The sequence below is a fragment of the Bos mutus genome, chromosome 27 (genome assembly GCF_027580195.1).
Source record: "Bos mutus isolate GX-2022 chromosome 27, NWIPB_WYAK_1.1, whole genome shotgun sequence".
NCBI classification, from domain to species: domain Eukaryota; kingdom Metazoa; phylum Chordata; class Mammalia; order Artiodactyla; family Bovidae; genus Bos; species Bos mutus.
This window is the reverse complement of record NC_091643.1, coordinates 40,449,492-40,467,859: the sequence shown is the minus strand read 5'-3', so window position 1 is coordinate 40,467,859 and position 18,368 is coordinate 40,449,492. Positions and strand designations below refer to the sequence as shown.

General features: G+C 37.5%; 1 protein-coding gene and 1 pseudogene across 1 annotated transcript in view; both read right to left on the bottom strand.

Moving 5' to 3' along the window:
• Nucleotides 1-18,368, bottom strand: part of CSMD1 (CUB and Sushi multiple domains 1) — a 1,688,220-nt gene that overhangs the window by 1,655,912 nt on the left and 13,940 nt on the right. The gene's annotated exons all lie outside the window — the stretch shown is intronic.
• Nucleotides 17,432-17,575, bottom strand: LOC138985983 (U2 spliceosomal RNA; annotated as a pseudogene).

Below are 18,368 nucleotides of genomic sequence, written 5' to 3'. Positions count from 1 at the left end.
TGCTCTGTTCCAGCCACATTGCTCATGTTCTCCTGCTTTAGGAATGTTTTCTCTCCCTTTTTTCACTCAAGAGGGAACTCCTGGAAAACCAGGCAAAACCTAGCAATCTTGCTGCTCATATAACTGAATATGATTTCTTGTTCATTATTAGTTACAGAACACATTTTCCTTGGTGTTAAATAACTTCATAAAAAATTAAGTTAATGGCTTCATTTTAAGGCAAATAAAGTAAAGATATTAGTACTGTGCCAATCAGACAGAAACTTTAAGTGTTCATGTTTATATTTATGCACTGGGAAATGTGCTTAGACTACCAGAATAGGCATAATGCGTCCACAAACACACTCATATACATTTTATTAAATTATAATCACTATGGTGAATGAAACCTTTAGCAAAAGCACAAATGTTTCTTTTCATATTCATAGTTACAGAATTATGTTATTTGTCATCAGAATTTAAGTTTTCCCTTCTATAGTAATAGGTCTACAAAGACTTGTCTCAGTTCTGATTAGTACTGAGAAACAAATGTTTCAAAAACCTACTGAATAAAATGAAATATATTAATAGCAAATACTCATTTTATCACTTCAACAAATACAAATTACATGTGTGTATATATATGCATAGATATTTAAACCAAAAGTGCATATATATGCATATATGCATATATATATATGTATATAATCTTGCAAAAGTTAAATGATTTGCCCAGGGTCTGAAATTTAGTAAATAGGCATGCGTGATTCTTTCTTCTATTTAATGATGGCTCAATATGGGAGTGTAAGCCTAAATTGAAAAAAGAAAAGTTTCAATAAGAGGATAAAAATAATACCAACTTTCAAAAAACGTAGAGGATAAACATATTCTGACTACCTATCACAGAAGCACCAAGTATTTGCATCAAACACCATTCTTAATTGATATGTCAAAAATGAAATCAGGAGACAAAATACAAAATATTTCTAACTAAATTACTACAAAATATAACTAAATTAACTAATCATGTGATACAGACAAAATAGTGTTTGGAGGGAAAATAACAAACAAAAGAGATGAATCAGTGCCTTTACATTTTACATAAATTGCTAGGAAAAGGGCAGAATAAACCCAAAGTAGGTATACATAGGGAAATTTTAAAAAATGAATCTTTTTAAAGAAAGAAAATTGGGACTATAATAAAGACAAAGTTTACTCCCTGAAAAAAAATCCAGAACACTGATAAAATTTTAGATAGAAAAATAGAAAGTACAGATCAATGCCAAAAATGAAAAACAATTTATCATCACAGACTATAGTGATATTCAGGGGATTCAAAATAATATGATTTCAACTTTGAATCAACAAATTTTATAAGAAATTAAGTGGATACCATAGAAAATATTTTACTAAAACTGACACCAGAAGAAATGGAAAATCTGAAAATTCATAAATCTAGAAAATACATTCTATTTTTTTTAAAGATTTACCAAAGAAAACTCCAAGCACAGATGTTTCTCTGTTGAATTTTGTCAAGGAATAACACCAAAAGTACATAAACTGCTTCAGAAACAGAGGATGAGGAATCCTGTTTCACTTGGGCTTTTTAAATTACTCTTACATGAAAACCTGGAAAAGTTTGCCATTAAAGGAAATTACAAACCAAAATCACTTGCATATATACATATAAATCCTTAACAAGATGTTATGTCAAATCTAACAATATGTAAAAAGACAGTATCTTGTAACCAAATGGACTTTATAGAATGAAAAGGATGGATTAACATTGAGTAAACTAACCACATTGGCCATATGAATAGAAAAAAAGGGCCACCATTCAGTTGATGCACAAAAATAAGTTTACAAATTAAGCTCTAATTCACAATAAAACCCTCAGCAAACCAGTAACACTAGAAAACTCTCTCAAACTGATAAAGGACATTTGTTAATATGAAAAAAAAAAAAAAAAAGTGCAATCAGTACATTAGTCAAGTTCCAGTCAGGAGACAGACAATGTACCAGTCATTTGAAGGGGAAAAATTTAATATAAAGAGAAATCCCCAAGCACTTTTTTCCTTGTAAACTACGCTTGGATGAGCATTATTTTGTGTTAGGAAGGAAGAGAATCTCAATTTGGTTGAATATTTACATACTCCTCTTTCACACTTCCATGAATAAGTTTGAGGCTTTAGTAATCATCACCTGCATGACAAGAGTTCAACATCTCACCTTACTCAATCTTTGAGATTAAAAAGATTAGAGGATTAGCCACAAAGAGGTAAAATCTGCAACAATGGAGAAATGGAGAGTAGCTCTTATCTTTAAGGTGAGGGTAGTTCTAGCTATGACAAACCTACAAAGCATATTAAAAAGTAGAGACATCACTTTGCTGAAAAAGGTCCATATACCCAAAGCAGTGGTTTTTCCAGTAGTCATGTATGGATGTGACAGTTGGACCATAAAGAAGGGTTAGCACCAAATAACTGATGCTTTCAAATTGTGGTGTTGTAGAAGACTCCCCAGAGTCCCTTGGACTTCAGGAAGATCAAACCAGTCAACCCTAAAGGAAATAAACTCTGAATGTTCACTGGAAGTGTGCTGAAGCTGAAACTCCAATACTACAGCCATCTGATGTGAAGAGTCAACTCACTGGGAAAAGCCCTGATGCTAGGAAAATTGAAGGTAAAAAAAGAAGGGGGCAGCAGAGGATGAGAAGGCCAGATAGCATCAATCAACTCAATGGACATGAGTTTGAGCAACTCTGGGAGACAGTGGAGGACAGAGGAGCCTAGCATACTGTAGTCCATGGATCACAAAGAGTTGGACATGACTTAGTTACTGAACAACAAGAGTACCCAGTAAGGGAAAAAAATAAAAGACCCCTCCTACTAAGCTGAGATTCAGAACTTGTTGGAGAGGGAGTGTCCAGTGGTCAACTGGATGGTGGAAATGTTTGCCAAGGTCAACCAGGAATGTGTGTGTGCTGGTGGACCTGGCAAGACTCCCCAGGAGTCAGCAAATCTCTGCAGACAGAGAACAATGCCCTTTTACATTCTGTATAGCATGACAGTCACTTGACAAGCAGCAGGAAAGTGAGAGCACACTGGAACAGCAGGGGCAGTCCCTTCTTCCAATAATGCCCCCACAGCAACTGGGATGGCCTAGCCTGGTGCCAGCTGGCAAGTGAGCACTGCTCAGGTAGAGCTGTCCCCTCACAGAGCAGGGAAGGAAGGGCAGACTGGAGACAAGAGGCAATCCTCTTATTATCACTGATGACCAGCACAAACAACATCATCTATAATGTCATCACTTCCCCTCTTATGGTCAGAACCAAGGCAAAGATGGTAACTCTGTGCAGATCACTTCTGTGCAGCACTGAGCTGAAGATACTAGCCATTTCAAAGCAGCCCACAAAAGAGAAGGCCGAAGGGAAGAAGTAGAAGTGGCCCTCTGCACAGATAGCATTGTTTCCAGTAAAAATAAATCCCAGAGGGTCTTCAAAATAGCTACTAGAAATAAAGAAATGAGGAAAGTCATAGGAAACAAGGTTAACACTAAATGAAAAATCAACTGCATTTTTATGCATTATCAGCAAACAAGATGAAATTATTTTTTTAAAAATCACATTTGTAATAGCAAAACACTAAGAGTAGTAAGTGATGAATCTATTAATAATTTAACATTTTCAGAGAGAAATTAAAGAGGACAGAAATGAATGCAGAGAGATTATGCATTCATGCGTTGGAAGGCTATTGCTTATATGGAAATTCTTCCCAAATTTGTAGGTTCAATGCAATCCCAACCAAAATAAGGGGAATTTTTATAGAAGTTGACAAGCTGATTCTAAATGATTCTATGAAATGCAAAAGACCCAGAATAATCAGCTCAGAAAAAGAAAAGAAAAACACCCACATTTGAAGTACCTACTCTACACAATCTTAAGACTTACTGTGTAACTACAATAATCAATACAGCAAAAAGACAAACAGATCAATGGAACAAAATAGAGAGTACAGGAATAGTCCCTGACATATATCAGAAATTGATTTTCAGCAATTGTGCTAAGTCAGTACAAAGAGGAAAATGAAGTCTTTTTAACAAATGCTGGATCAGCTGAGTATCTCAAGTTTTTAAAAATGAGCATCAACCCTTAGCTAGAACAAAACACAAAAGTTCAGCTTTATAAGAATTATAGTCAAAAAAAAATAATTATAGTCTCTTCAATAAATGGTATTCTAACAATTGGATATCTATATTCAAAAAGATGAATTTAAAACCTTAATTCATATCACATAAGAAAGTCAACTCAAAATGAATCATAGACTGAAGGAACTGAATTATTAGTTTCAGAAGTTATCAGGGAGAATATTTGTGATTGAAAGCATGCAAAATTTTCTTACACTTGGCATAAAATCATAAAATATATTGATAGATTGGATTTTATCAAAATTTAAAATGTTTGTTGTTCAAAATACACCATAAAGAAAATGAATCTGTGAGAAGTTCTCTGTAACATATATCAGTGTAACAAGATTTTAAGAGAGACTTCTCAAAGGAAGATACACGAATGACCAGTGAGTACATGAAAAGATCCTAACGTCAAAAATGCTAATTAAAACACAAGAAAGTAATACTCCATAATGTACTCATTTGAATGACCAAAATTAAAGAGCAGATGTATGGACTACAAAGATGTGAAACAACTAGAATTCACAACTTTTGATGGGAATGTAAAAAATTACACCCCATGGGAAGTGTTTTGGCCACTTCAAGAAAGTATAAACCATTAATACTGTGTTCAGATGTTCAGACATGTTCAACTCTTTGAAGCCCCATGTGCTGTAGCCCGCCAGGCTTCTTTGTCCATAGTGTTTTCCAGCCAATAAAATACTGAACTGTGTTGCAATTTCCTTCTCCGGGTGACGTTCCCAACCCAGGGATCAAACCTGTGTCTCCTGCACTGGCAAGCAGATTCTTTACCACTAATGCCACCTGGGAAACCCTCATAAGCTTATCATAAGACCCACCTATTTCATTCCTAAGTATTTACCCAGAGAAATTAAAACAATTGTCCAAAATACTGTCTCCAGCTCTTGTATACAGGAATCTAGACTGCATCCCAACCACGTGGGGCTATTTACATACCAGAGTCCTAACTCAGGAAACACTAGGTTTTCAGAGGAAAAAAAAAAAAAAAAAACTTGGCAAATCCACTACCTAGTAATTATACAAATGTCATTCGCTTACAGTGAGTGAAAACATAATACAGTAGTGATTACAAACTTTATTAAAGTGACTGAAAACATTTAAATACATGATATGACAAACCACGTCACTGCAATGCAAGGTGTCATAAGAAACAGCGAGCTCTATTCCAGAAGATACCTTTGAAATCTTTTCAAACCTCTCCGTCTTCCAAGGGAAGTAACCGAAACCTAGATGGTCCCCAGCTATTCCGGGGCCAGGTGTTTTGCGGCCATCATCTCATTACTCTGGAATTACCAACAGATGGAATTGACAAGGCTGGGATTGTTAATTAACCTTTCAGGGCAGAGGCCTCAAGCTGCTGCTGCCCACATATACTTCCTGCACTGTATGTCTTTTTACTTTTCTTTCTTTTTTAATAATAAAACAATGACGATCCTGTGTGCAGGAACTAAGACCCGACACAGCCAAATAAATATATTTAAACAGAAACAATGAGGGTCTGACCATGGCCCCTCATGCAAGCACACCTGATACCCTGCTTCTGTCAGCTCTGGTCACCCTCAGTGGCCTGTGCACAGCCTCCTCTTCCTCCAGACCCCACTGCCAGGCTCTCCAAAGCCCACAGACCCCTAGTCCAGGCAAACCACAGACTGGGTCACTTTTATCTGTGCTGATTTCAATGAGCATAAACATATCAGTTTGATGATATAAATGCTTTCAACTCCCTTACCTCTGTAAGTTACAACTCCTCCACCTCTGTGAGTTACAGCTACCCACCTTTGTAAGTTATAAGGAATCCATCTTTGTAAGTTACTGGCCACTTCCTTCTCACCTTCATTCTCACTTTTCAAAGGCAATATTTGTCTACCTATATCTGTTAGAAAGTTCTATATATACATGAAGCATTTGAATTTTAGAAATATAAAAAAATCCGACTCTTAGGCACATAAAATATGAAAACTTTTAAAGGTAAGCAAAAAAATACGGTGGTGAATTCACCTTATTATATCCAGGACTAGCTTGGTACATTTGTCAATGGGATGATCATGGATCTATAAGATGTGATATAATGAGAACAGAAATAGCCACAGAGGGTCCAAGAACAGCTATGAGAAACTGAGCTGCTGTCTCCTTGAAGGAAAACACTTTGAGAAACTTGGGAGGCCCCAGTTTTGTATATCTCAGTTCTCCTCTTTGGACTGAAAAGTGATAGGTTATATGAAACATTCACTGGTGTTCTTTCCTGTTTACTCTGATTCTCTCTCAAGTGGAACACACCCCCTGTTTATGGTGGGAGGGGGCACTGTTTCCTTGAAGCAGGAAGCCAGCTATACAGATTTTGGTTTATACTAGTGATTTCTAAAGTAGAAAGTTTAACAGATGTCAGTGATAAAGTATATGGTAGTGAGTAGTATAGTCTAACTATAGCCATGACCCTACATCTTCTGTTTAAGGGTTTAGTGTGGGATCAATACAATCCTGGAGCTTGGGAAATTGTACTGAGGGTAAGATTCAGAGAGAAACTCATCTCATTTTCCACTGATTGTAAGTCAGAGACCAACAAAATCTGGCTCCTCAGCATGAAGCCAAGGAAATCCATTTAGGGTCGGTGATCCAGGGGGCCCAGGTTGGAAGGGGAGAGCTCTACAACCCTCTGAGGAAGTTCACATGGGCAGGTTTTATTTCCTACTCACTTAAGGATCTTCCCCAAGCTGGTTCATCCTTCAGGGCAAGGATGAACTAAAGAAAGGCTCTGAAGGTTTTATGCACTTCACCTGGAATCTATGAGCAAGTTTCTGAACTCTGCTTGAGTTAATACTTAAAGTTCTAAGAGGTAAGCTGGGGAGATATAAAATTGAGGTTCAGAAAGAGGGACCAATATTTCTGCTTCTAGTGATCTTATTTGAAAGAATTTACTAAATTTAGAGGCTTCTGAACTGTAAAAACTCTTAATCACTTACACAATTTTCATACATAATGCTTTTGGCTAGTTAAATGCACAAGGTCATCATGTGTAAATATCAAGATTACTCTAGGATAACAGTAATATTTTAAAGGCTGGGAGAGGGGTTCTAAGATATATATATTTGCCTTTTGATTATATTTCAGTACGTGTGTTTGTCCTAAGTCGCTTCAGTCGTGTCCGACTCTTTGTGATCCTACAGACTGTAACCTGCCAGACTCCTCTGTTCATGGGATTCCCTAGGCCAGGATACTGGAGTGGGTTGTCATGCTTTCCTCCAGGGGATCTTCTTGATCCAGGGCTCAAACCAAATCTCTCCTGTCTCCTGCATCGGCAGGCAGATTCTCTACCACTAGTGCCACCTGGGAAGCCCCATATTTCAGTACATTCAGATACAAAGTCAGTCACATTTATATGCACAGGGAGGGTGGCTGTGTTTACTATAGTAAAGGAAATAATTATTTTAAGTTCTAAGTAATACCCTATTCTGCCTTTTAAATGTTGTGAATTAAAATGCATAATATATTTTTGTATACAGACTTCATTCCTTTTAAATTATTTTGGAAACAACTAATGTACATGTATTCAATCAAAATGAATTTGTTTAATGTATTCTAAGTGTTGGATAGGGGTATAAGGAGAAACCAGCAAAGGTTTTGCTACCTAAACACCTAAAAGAGGCAAGAGGGGGTAGTATATTTTAAACGTAAAAATCATTCAACTACAGATCTGTTCATGAAGCTGTGTACAAGCCCCTGTGTCCTTAATCTTCTGAAGTAAAATGCTGACTCAAGAGTTAATGATTGGGAAAGGTGAAGATGCAGAAACAAAGAATAGCTGTTGGGCTAAAGAACTGGTAAAAATTTCGACTATAATTCTGCAACATAACAGAATCACCAAACTTCCAGTTCCCTGAAAGATACAGATAAAGGTCTGATACACATCCCTAAGTTGTTTTTACAGGAAGCCTACCCCCGCTCCGATGAAACCTGCTGACCACAAGAACATAGACCCTCAACTGGTTGAAACTAGTAGGTTGATGATGCTTGAAACTTCACCTTGATGCCAACCAATCCAAGAACTGTCCATGAGCTGATCATGCCCCATTCCTCGAACACTATAAAACTCCGCACAAACTCCACCAGGGTGGGTCACATGGTTTTCAGGTCATGAGCCCATTGCGCCCGCTTTGCCTGGCAAAGCAATAAAGGCTACTCTTCTGTTTCACCTGAAACTCGGTCTCTGTGTTTCTATTCAGCACTGGAGAACAGAGGCCAGGATTTCGGCAACAGTCATCACATAAAATTCATTTAAAATCTTGTAAATTCTAAGAAATCTGGTTATTTATAGCTCCTGCTTGCTCTTTGTGATGGATGGCTTCCCAGTAAGCCATTTGAACAAACTCTTTGAAGATTCACTATCAAGTACAATAATAAAAGTCAATTAATATCTTACTGACTTTTGGACACCTTTATGTTCCTTTTCCCAGAAACCAAAGACTGAAATAATAATAACAATTTTATTTCCTTTTGAGACATAAGGTAACAATGATTCTTGATGAAATTAGGTGATGCCTTTATGGTGTACCATAAAGAAGGCTCAGTGCCAAAGAACTAATGCTTTCAAATTATGGTGCTGAAGAAGACTTTTTTTTTAATATAAATTTATTTATTTTAATTGGAGGCTAATTACTTTACAATATTGTATTGGTTTTGCCATACATCAACATGAATCTGCCATGGGTGTTCCCCATCCTGAACCCCCCTCCCACCTCCCTCCTCATACCATCCCTCTGGGTCATCCCAGTGCACCAGCCCCTAGCATCCTGTATCCTACAGAAGACTCTTGACAGTCCCTTGGACTGCAAGGAGATCAAACCAGTAAATTCTAAAAGAAATCAACCCTGAATATTCATCAGAAGGACTGATATTGAAGCTGAAGCTCCTATACTTTGGCCATTCAACATGAGAAGCCGACTCACTGGAAGAGACCCTAATGCTGGGAAAGACTGTGGGCAGGAGGAGAAGGCAGTGACAGAGAATAAGATGGTTGGATGGCATCAATGACTCAATGGGCATGAGTTCAAGAAAACTCCATGAGATAGTGAAAGACAGGGAAGCCTGGCATTCTGTAGTTCATGGGGTCGCAAAGATTTGGACACAAGTTAGCAACTAAACAATGATATGTTAGAAATCCCACTTCCTTGCTGACACAGTCCTACAGGAGACCCCTCATTTCTGTTCAATTCAATCAGCCCATCTGCCTGGTTACCTCTACATGCAAAGATAGAACTGTCAGTTTCAGAGCATTCTCATTTACCTCTCTCAGCGTGGGTTATTCTGCATGGAGAAACAACATAGAAAGGCAAGTAGAGGCAGACCTGCAGATATAGATGGTTACAGCTACAGATGGTCCTAAACAGATGGTTTACTGCTTCAGATCAGGGGGTCTCATCCTCAGCAGTTCTGACATTTCATAGCAGACAATCCTCTGTCACATGGGGCTGTCTTGTGTGTCTTAAGGCATCCATCAGCATGTACTATACCTCCATACCCAGTGGACCCCCACCCAACTGTGTCAAACAAGGATGTCTCTAGACATTACCAAACGTTCACTATGGCATAAGATTGCTTCTGGTTGAGAAACATTGATATACATATATAGATAGATAGATAGATAGATAGATATAGATATACATATATCTATGTATATCTATGTATATATATATGAGAGAGTGAAGGGAAAAAAATTAAGATTCGATATTCATAGACATACAGATAATTGCCTCCATAAGAAGTCCAGAGGCAGAGCACACATACTTATGAACCTCAAAAACACCCAGATGCTAAATCAAATAGATATACGCATCCCAACATTCACAGCATCATTATTTACAAGAGCCAAGATACAGAAGCAACCCAAGTGCCCAATGACAGATGAATGCATAAGGAAGATGTGGTATATGTTTATATTAGAAAACAACTCAGCCATAAAAAGGAATGAATTTTTGCCATTTGCAACAACGTGGATGGACCTGTAGGGCAGAATGCAAAATGAAATGTCAGAGAAAGACAAATACCATATGTCTTCACTAGTATGTGGAATCTAAACTATTAAAAAAAAAAAAAGTGAATATAAGAATAAGTATAATGAAATAGAAACAAACCCAGGGAAATGAAACTAGTGGTTAATATGTGTACAAACTACTATGTATACAATAAATGAGCAGCATATATATATTGTATATCACAAGGAGTACAGCCAAGTTTACAATAATTATCAACAGAGTATATAATTTTTAAAAATTCTGAATTGCTCTGATATATGCCTGAAAGTCGTATAATATTGTACATCAACTGCGTCTGAGTTCTGGAAAAAAAGAGAAAAAAGCAACAACAGTAAAAACAAAACCTCCCCTACTCCTAGCCTGCCTTGAACACCAGGAGAGCCATACCTTTTCTGGATTAAGGCAGCATTTTATCCTGATTAAAATGACAATGGCTGGAAGGCAGCCCTCAGAGAGCCCTCAGGCTGGATAGATGCCCTGATTCTCCTTCTGACCGCATTCTTGCAATCACTACAATGTGCTGCAATTATTTAATATATATATAAGGAAGGGATACTCTGGGTCCCGCCAGCATCCATAATTCCAGATGGTGTTTTACTAGACATTACATATCATTTATTCAAGAAAATGAAACATTGAGAACAATTCAACACCGATACTGCTATAATTTATAAGTGTTACCTATAGTGAAAGTCGCTCAGTTATGTCTGACTATAATCCATGGAATTATCCAGGCCAGAATACTGGAGTGGGTAGCTGTAACCACTTCTCCAGAGGATCTTCCCAACCCAGGGATTGAACCCAGGTCTCCCCCATTGCAGGTGGATACTTTACCAGCTGAGCCACCAGAGAAGTATATACTGAGAAATTTCTTCATGCTAGCAAATAAAGATCTCATTTATTATTTTTTCATAGTACACCGTAATACATGCACCCTCTAACCTAGAAAGATACACATTCTTATAAAATAAAAAAAAATACATTTTTGAATTTGTTTTTAATGCTATCAAAATGCACCCATCAGCATTTTATTCCATGTATATTTCATGGTAGTTTTGTATAATAAATTCTTACATAGAATAGCCTTGCTGAAAGAGACAGCTTGCATTAACAGTTTTTTAATTTGAGAGAAATATCAAAATTCCTGTCCAAAAGTAATGGCTGCAATTCATAACTTTACCAACAGGATATAAAGGCATTTGTCTAAGTATGTCAAAAACTCTGAGTTACCAAAAATATTTTAAGTTTTGCCATTCAAAGTGGTGAGATATTATATTACATTATTGTTTTAATTTGCCTTAAATATACTTATTACCATGGATGGCTTATATTTGAACTCCTTATTCACATGTTTACCTGATTTTCAATTAAAGGATTTATTTCATTCCTCATAGTTCTGGGAGTACATGTCATAAATTAAGAAAATAGTCCCTTGTGTTTCACACTATTTCAAATTCTTTTTCTCAATTTTGTTTTTGGATTTTAAATTTCAGGATGTCCAATTCTTCAGTCGTTTTCTCCATAACTTCTAAGTTATGTATACTGAAGTAGTTCTTGTTAGTGTTTTTATCATTACATATTAATATTTAAATTGATGGTCCAACATGTTAATTTTGTTTTAAGCAGGGAAGACAAGATTTTGTATTTTATAAAACTGTGTCTACTTCCATGTTTCCATCACCAAGACCTCAAAATAGATTTGTCTGCTAAAAACAGGGTCATGTTGCAAGTTATCTGTTAGTCTTCTTGTCCTTTCATCCTCTCTCTGTAACTCTGAGTGGCTTTCCATATGTCTACATTTATACAAGAAATCTGTCCTAGTATTTGGGGGGGGGGTTGGGAAACATGTTCCCCATACATATATTCATGGTTACTGAAAACACTCAATTGCCCATATTAATATGATTTATTACTTCCAAAATGACCAGGATAATGAAATAAACCATTCATTTTGGCTCATGTAAAAACACCACTGCAACATGGATAGTAGTGAACAGAATCCAAATACATGTTAAAACTTGCTTGTAGTTTTGCAAACATATTTTTGCCTATCTCTTTTAAACTCTTCATATTTTATTTCCAGAATCTCTCATTATTAGCAGTTTAGTCATTTTTTGTTAATAAATGAGTCTTATGAAAAAGTACATGCAGTTTTTAACGAGTTGTTGCACATTAAAATCAACTGAGAAGATTATATACAACTACATGTGTGCATGCATGTTAAGTTGCCTCAGTCGTGTCTGACTCTTTGTGACCCTATGGACTGTAGCCTGCCAGGCTTCTCTGTCCGTGGGATTCTCCAGGCAAGAATAATGGAGTGTGTTGCCATGCCCTCCTCCAGGGTATCTTCCCAAACTAGGGATCAAACCTGTGTCTCTTATGTCTCCTGCACTGGCAGGCAGGTTCTTTACCATTAGTGCTACCTGGTAAGCAAACGAGTACATATTTTTATATAAATGCAAATATAAATATATGTTTAGGCCTCAGTTGGATCCTTGAGTCTTTGATTTTACTGGTCGTCTCTTCAACACTAGCCAGCTGCAGACCACCAACTTAAAATAATAAACCAAGGGACTCAACGTTACCCAATGACATTTATCTTGACCATGAGCTGCTAATATAAAGCATATGCTCAGGAAGGGAATTTGGATGCTGTATCAAATGATTTTTAATTTACCGTCTTACAATATGTACAAAGAATAGTGACCATGGCTGACAGATTCACAGATTCATCGAAACATGATAGCTTTGTAGGAGAGGAAGGAACACTGTTACTGTCCCCCACAGCCTCTCTGCAGCGCCCCGTCTCGGACAGGAGGGCCTGTTTGATCGGATCCCTAAGCGCTCAGCCCTGGGTGTTCTTTGGAAGGAATGGTGCTAAAGCTGAAACTCCAAAGAGTTGACTCATTGGAAAAGACTCTGATGCTGGGAGGGTTTGGGGGCAGAAGGAGAAGGGGACGACAGAGGATGAGATGGCTGGATGGCATCACCGACTCGATGGATGTGAGTTTGAGTGAACTCCGGGAATTGGTGATGGACAGGGAGGCCTGGCGTGCTGCAATTCATGGGGTTGCAGAGAGTAGGACATGACTGAGTGACTGAACTGAACTGAACTGAAGCGCTGGTGGGGCTGCTGGGCTTTGACAGCCTGAGACGTCCACCCTGCGGCCGGACCCTTCTGCTGCCTCGCACAGACCGGAAGGCAGCCTCTCCAGGGCCCTCCCTCACAGCGTGCTGGTCTGATGGTGCTGCCCCATCCTTTCTAGTCCCTGACCACGTGGCTGGCCGCATGGATGAGATGCTAAGATGTCGTTGGTATGAATAGGATACTCCAAAAGCTTTTATCCTATTTTTTCATCCTATGTTTCTTAGAGTCTTACATGGGACATTAGTCACCAGTCAAGCTAAAAATAAAATGATGCTTTGATTTTTATCCAACTATGCTTCTGTGAATGGCTCCCTAGGACCTCATAATGACAAGAGGGGAGAGTAGGGTGGAATTTTGACACTGCTGGGCCTTTAGTCTAATTTAATCCAAATGCAACCAAACCACCTTATTAGTCCTTCAAAGTTCTCAAGTTCTAAACATCACCAGATAGAGTTAATATTATACAAATTCCTTCAGTAATACATTCAACCACATTTCCTTGAAAAAATAAAACAAGACTGATACCTCAGCATCACCCAATCATGATTTTCTTACTTTCACGGCCCTATCACAGTCATCTCTTACCTCTTCATCACCATCAATGCAGAAAATTAGGGGTAATCCTGTAAAAGTGAGAGGAAGATAGAGCGAAGAAGTCTGTCACAGCTATTTTCCTAGAACTTGTAATAATCATGGAATAAAGATGCTGGTTTTCCACTTCTGCATGGCACAGTATTCCTTGATAAGTCCACTTTTATTCACTTTTTGAGGTTATAATGGGATTTATTTTCCAGGTTTGATATTATAATATCACATTTGGAAATTGATGTCAACTTCAATTATTTTAGATTTGGGGACAAATTGAAATACAACTTCAAATTTAGAGAATGTCTACAAGATATGACTGTCTCTATGTTCACCTAGAGGAGACAGTTATATTTAAGTCATGTTGGGTTAAACACACAGAGTTCAGTGAGGGGTGGTCCTGAATCGGGAATTAAATCAAAATTGCTCCATGAAGATTTATTGACTATTTTAAACTGAAGTATCTGTTTTCATCAGAGAAGATAGTTACAGCACAGTTATTGGCCTTGGAGGATGTATGTTCTATTTGCCATATTAGAACACACAAAGATATATACAACCTTCAACAAAGGCAACATCAGAGATATTATGATTTCAAAGGAGTATATGATTCAAGGTCTATGTTAGTAGCAAGTGCTAAAGGCATGCAGACTTTAAAAAAAAAATACTTGTTGGAGGGGTGTCATTTTTTAACTTGAGATGCACAGGGACAATTTTGTGAAATATTAATAAAAATAATATGCAATTGGTTTTAAAAGTTGAATATAACTTAGGCAAGCAGAGTTAAAGATGAGGAATATTGTAGTATATTATATTTTCTTACAAGGTCAGAACAAGGAATAACTCATAGACCCATTTAACTAAATATGTCCCCTAAAATATATTCATAGACTGAACACCTGTTCTCCCACCCCTGCTGCAAATTCACATTCTCCCCCACTGCTAATGTGCTGGCATTTGAAGGTGGAGGCTCTAGGAAGTGGTTAGTGATTAGGGAGTGTGGGGGGCTTCCCGGAAGGGTGAGGGACTTCCTTGGTGGCTCAGATGGTAAATAATCTGCCTGCAATACAGGAGACCCAGGGTCAGGAAGATTCCCTGGAGAAGGGAATGGCAACCACTCCAGTATTCTTGCCTGGGAAATCCCATGGACCAAGGAGCCTGGCAGGTTACAGTCCATGGATTGCAAAGAGTCATTCACAACTGAGTGACTAACACTAGGGAGGGTGGAGTTCTCTTGATTATGATTAGCATTCTTCTATGAGAGACCTTGGAGAGTTCCCCAGCCCCTTTTACCACATGAAGATACTGACAGCAGAGACACAGATAGCCCCTATGAACAAAGAAACAGGCCCTCGTTAGACACAAAATTTCCTGGCAACTTAATCTTGAACTTTTTGCCTCCAGAACTATGGGGAATAAATATCCATTGTTATTTAACCTCCCAGCCCATGGTATATCCTGTTATAACAGCCAGAGTGGACTGAAACACTACAGGGGAAACATGGAAGAGACTGGAGGGCAGACATGTTTAATAGTTTGGGGTCAGATTGGAGGGTTCTTTTAATATCAGGGTCACGTTGGCTAGAGTGTTCTTCTTACTGGCAACATAGAATGCAGACAGGAGCACAGCAACCATTTCAGGATTAGAAGGGGTGAGCCTGTGGCCATGTATCATTGTCTCAATATATCGGTCAACCCCTGTGTAGGGTGAACCTCGGACAGGACAGGGCCTTCATGGAGCATTTTCTGTGAGGATCAAAACAGGCTGTGGTTTAAAAAGAGATACTGCAAAATAAAATGTTTAGGGTTTTATGACCACCTGGTGGGACTTCCATGGAGATTTGAGAATCAAGAGAAACTACAGAGTCAATATGGCCAGAGATTTAAAAAATAGCAGTAATATGACAGCTCATAAAAAAACAGCAAGGGCACAAAAACAGAAATATAGATCAATGGAACAGGAAAGAAAGGCCGGAGATAAAACCACTCACCTATGGTCAATTAATCTACCAAAAGGAGGCAAGAGTATAAAGTGGAGAAAAAAGTCTCTTTAATAAATGGTGCTGGGAAAACTGGAAGCTACATGTAAAAGAATGAAATTAGAGCATTCTCTAACATCATACAGAAAATAAACTCAAAATGGATTGAAGACTGAAAAGTAAGACCAGATACTATAAATCTCTTAGAGGAAGGGATAGGTGGAACACTCTTTGACATAAATCACAGTAAGGTCTTTATTGATCCACTACTACAGTAATGGAAATAAAAACAAAAATAAACAAATTGGACCTAATTAAAGCTTTTGCACAGCAAATTAAATAATAAATAAAACGAAAAGGCAACATACAGAATGGAAGAAAATATTTGCAAATTAAGTGACCAATGATGCATTAACTTCTAAAATGTTAAAAAAGCTCATGAAGCTCAATATAAAACAGACAAAAAAAAACCAATTGAAACATGGGCTGAAGATCTAAATAGACATTTCTCTAAAGAAGACATACAGATGGCCAATAGGCACATGAAAAGGTGCTCAACATCACTAATTATTAGAGAAATCCAAATCAAAACTTCAATGAGGTATCACCTCACACTCGTCAGCACTGTCATCATCAAATAACCTACAAACAATAAATGCTAGAGAGGGTGTAGAGAAAAGGTAACCCTCCTACATTATTGGAGGAATATAAACTGATACAACCACTACGGACAACAGTATGTATGTTCCTTCAAAACCTAAAAATAGAGCTACCATATAATACACAGTCCTACTCCTGGACATATCTGTTAAAAAAATAATAATAATTTGAAAAGATACATGTACCTTAATGTTCACAGCAACACTATTCACAATAACCAGGACATGGAAGCAACCTAAATATCCATCCATGGAGGAATGGGTAAATACACACACACACACACACACACACACAATAGCATATTACTCAACTATAAAAAAAAAAATAATGCCATTTGCAGTGGCATTTATGGACTTAAGAGATTGTCATATTGAGTACAGTAAGCCAGACAGAGAAAGACAAATACTGTATATCATTTATACGTGGAATCTAAAAAAAGAAAATAGTACATGTGAATCTATTTACAGTACAGAAATAGAGTCACAGATGTAGAAAACAAACTTACTGTTACAAAGAAAAGGAGGGATAGATAAATTGGGAGATTGTGATTGACATATATGTGCTACTATATGTGAAATGTTGTGCTGTGCTGAGTCGCTCAGTCATGTCCAACTCTTTGTGACCCCATGGGCTTGCAAGACTCCTCTGGCCATGGGATTCTCCAGACAAGAATATTGGAGTGTGTTGACATTTCCTCCTCCAGGGAATCTTCCCAGCCCAGGGATCAAATCCAGGTCTCCCACATTGCAGGCAGATTCTTTACTGTCTGAGCCAAAAGGGAAGCAAAGTATACACCAGGAAATACTCTATAATGACGTTTATAGGAATGGAATCTAAAAAATAGTAGATATGTACATATGCATAACTGATTCATTTTACTAATGTAACATTGTAAATCAACTATACACCCATAAAAATTAATTAAAAAACAGTGAGTAACTAAAGTTTTACTACACTTGATCTTAGCCAAAAGGCCGAGAAGCGATGAGTAACTAAAGTTTTAATTCCAGATAATCTAGGAGCAGGTTTCTATGTCTAATTTGAGTCTAATCATTTCTTTCATGCTTACAAGTCTTCATTTAATGCTCAATATAGTGTATTGGTGTTTTTCTTTCTGATTTACTTTGCTCTATATAATAGGCTCCAGTTTTATCCACCTCATTAGAACTGATTCAAATGCATTATTTTTAATAGCTGAGTAATATTCTATTGTGTATATGGACCACAACTATAGAGTGGGAGAAAATAATACTAAATGAAGCAACTGACAAAGAATTAATCTCAAAAATATACAAACAACTCCTGCAGCTCAATTCCAGAAAAAAAAAAAAAGTGACCCAATCAAAAAATGGGCCAAAGAACTAAATAGACATTTCTCCAAAGAAGACATACAAATGGCTAACAAACACATGAAAAAAATGCTCAACGTCACTCATTATCAGAGAAATGCAAACCACAATGAGGTACCATCTCACACTGGTCAGAATGGCTGCTATCCAAAAGTCTATAAACAATAAATACTGGAGAGGGTGTGGAGAAAAAGGAACCCTCTTACACTGTTGGTGGGAATGCAAACTAGTATAGCTACTATGGAGAACAGTGTGGATATTCCTTAAAAAACTGTAAACAGAACTTCCATATGACCCAGTAATCCCACTGCTGGGCATACACACCAAGGAAACCAGAATTGAAAGAGACACATGTACCCCAATGTTCATCGCAGCACTGTTTACAATAGCCAGGACATGAAAGCAACCTAGATGTTCATCAGCAGACAGA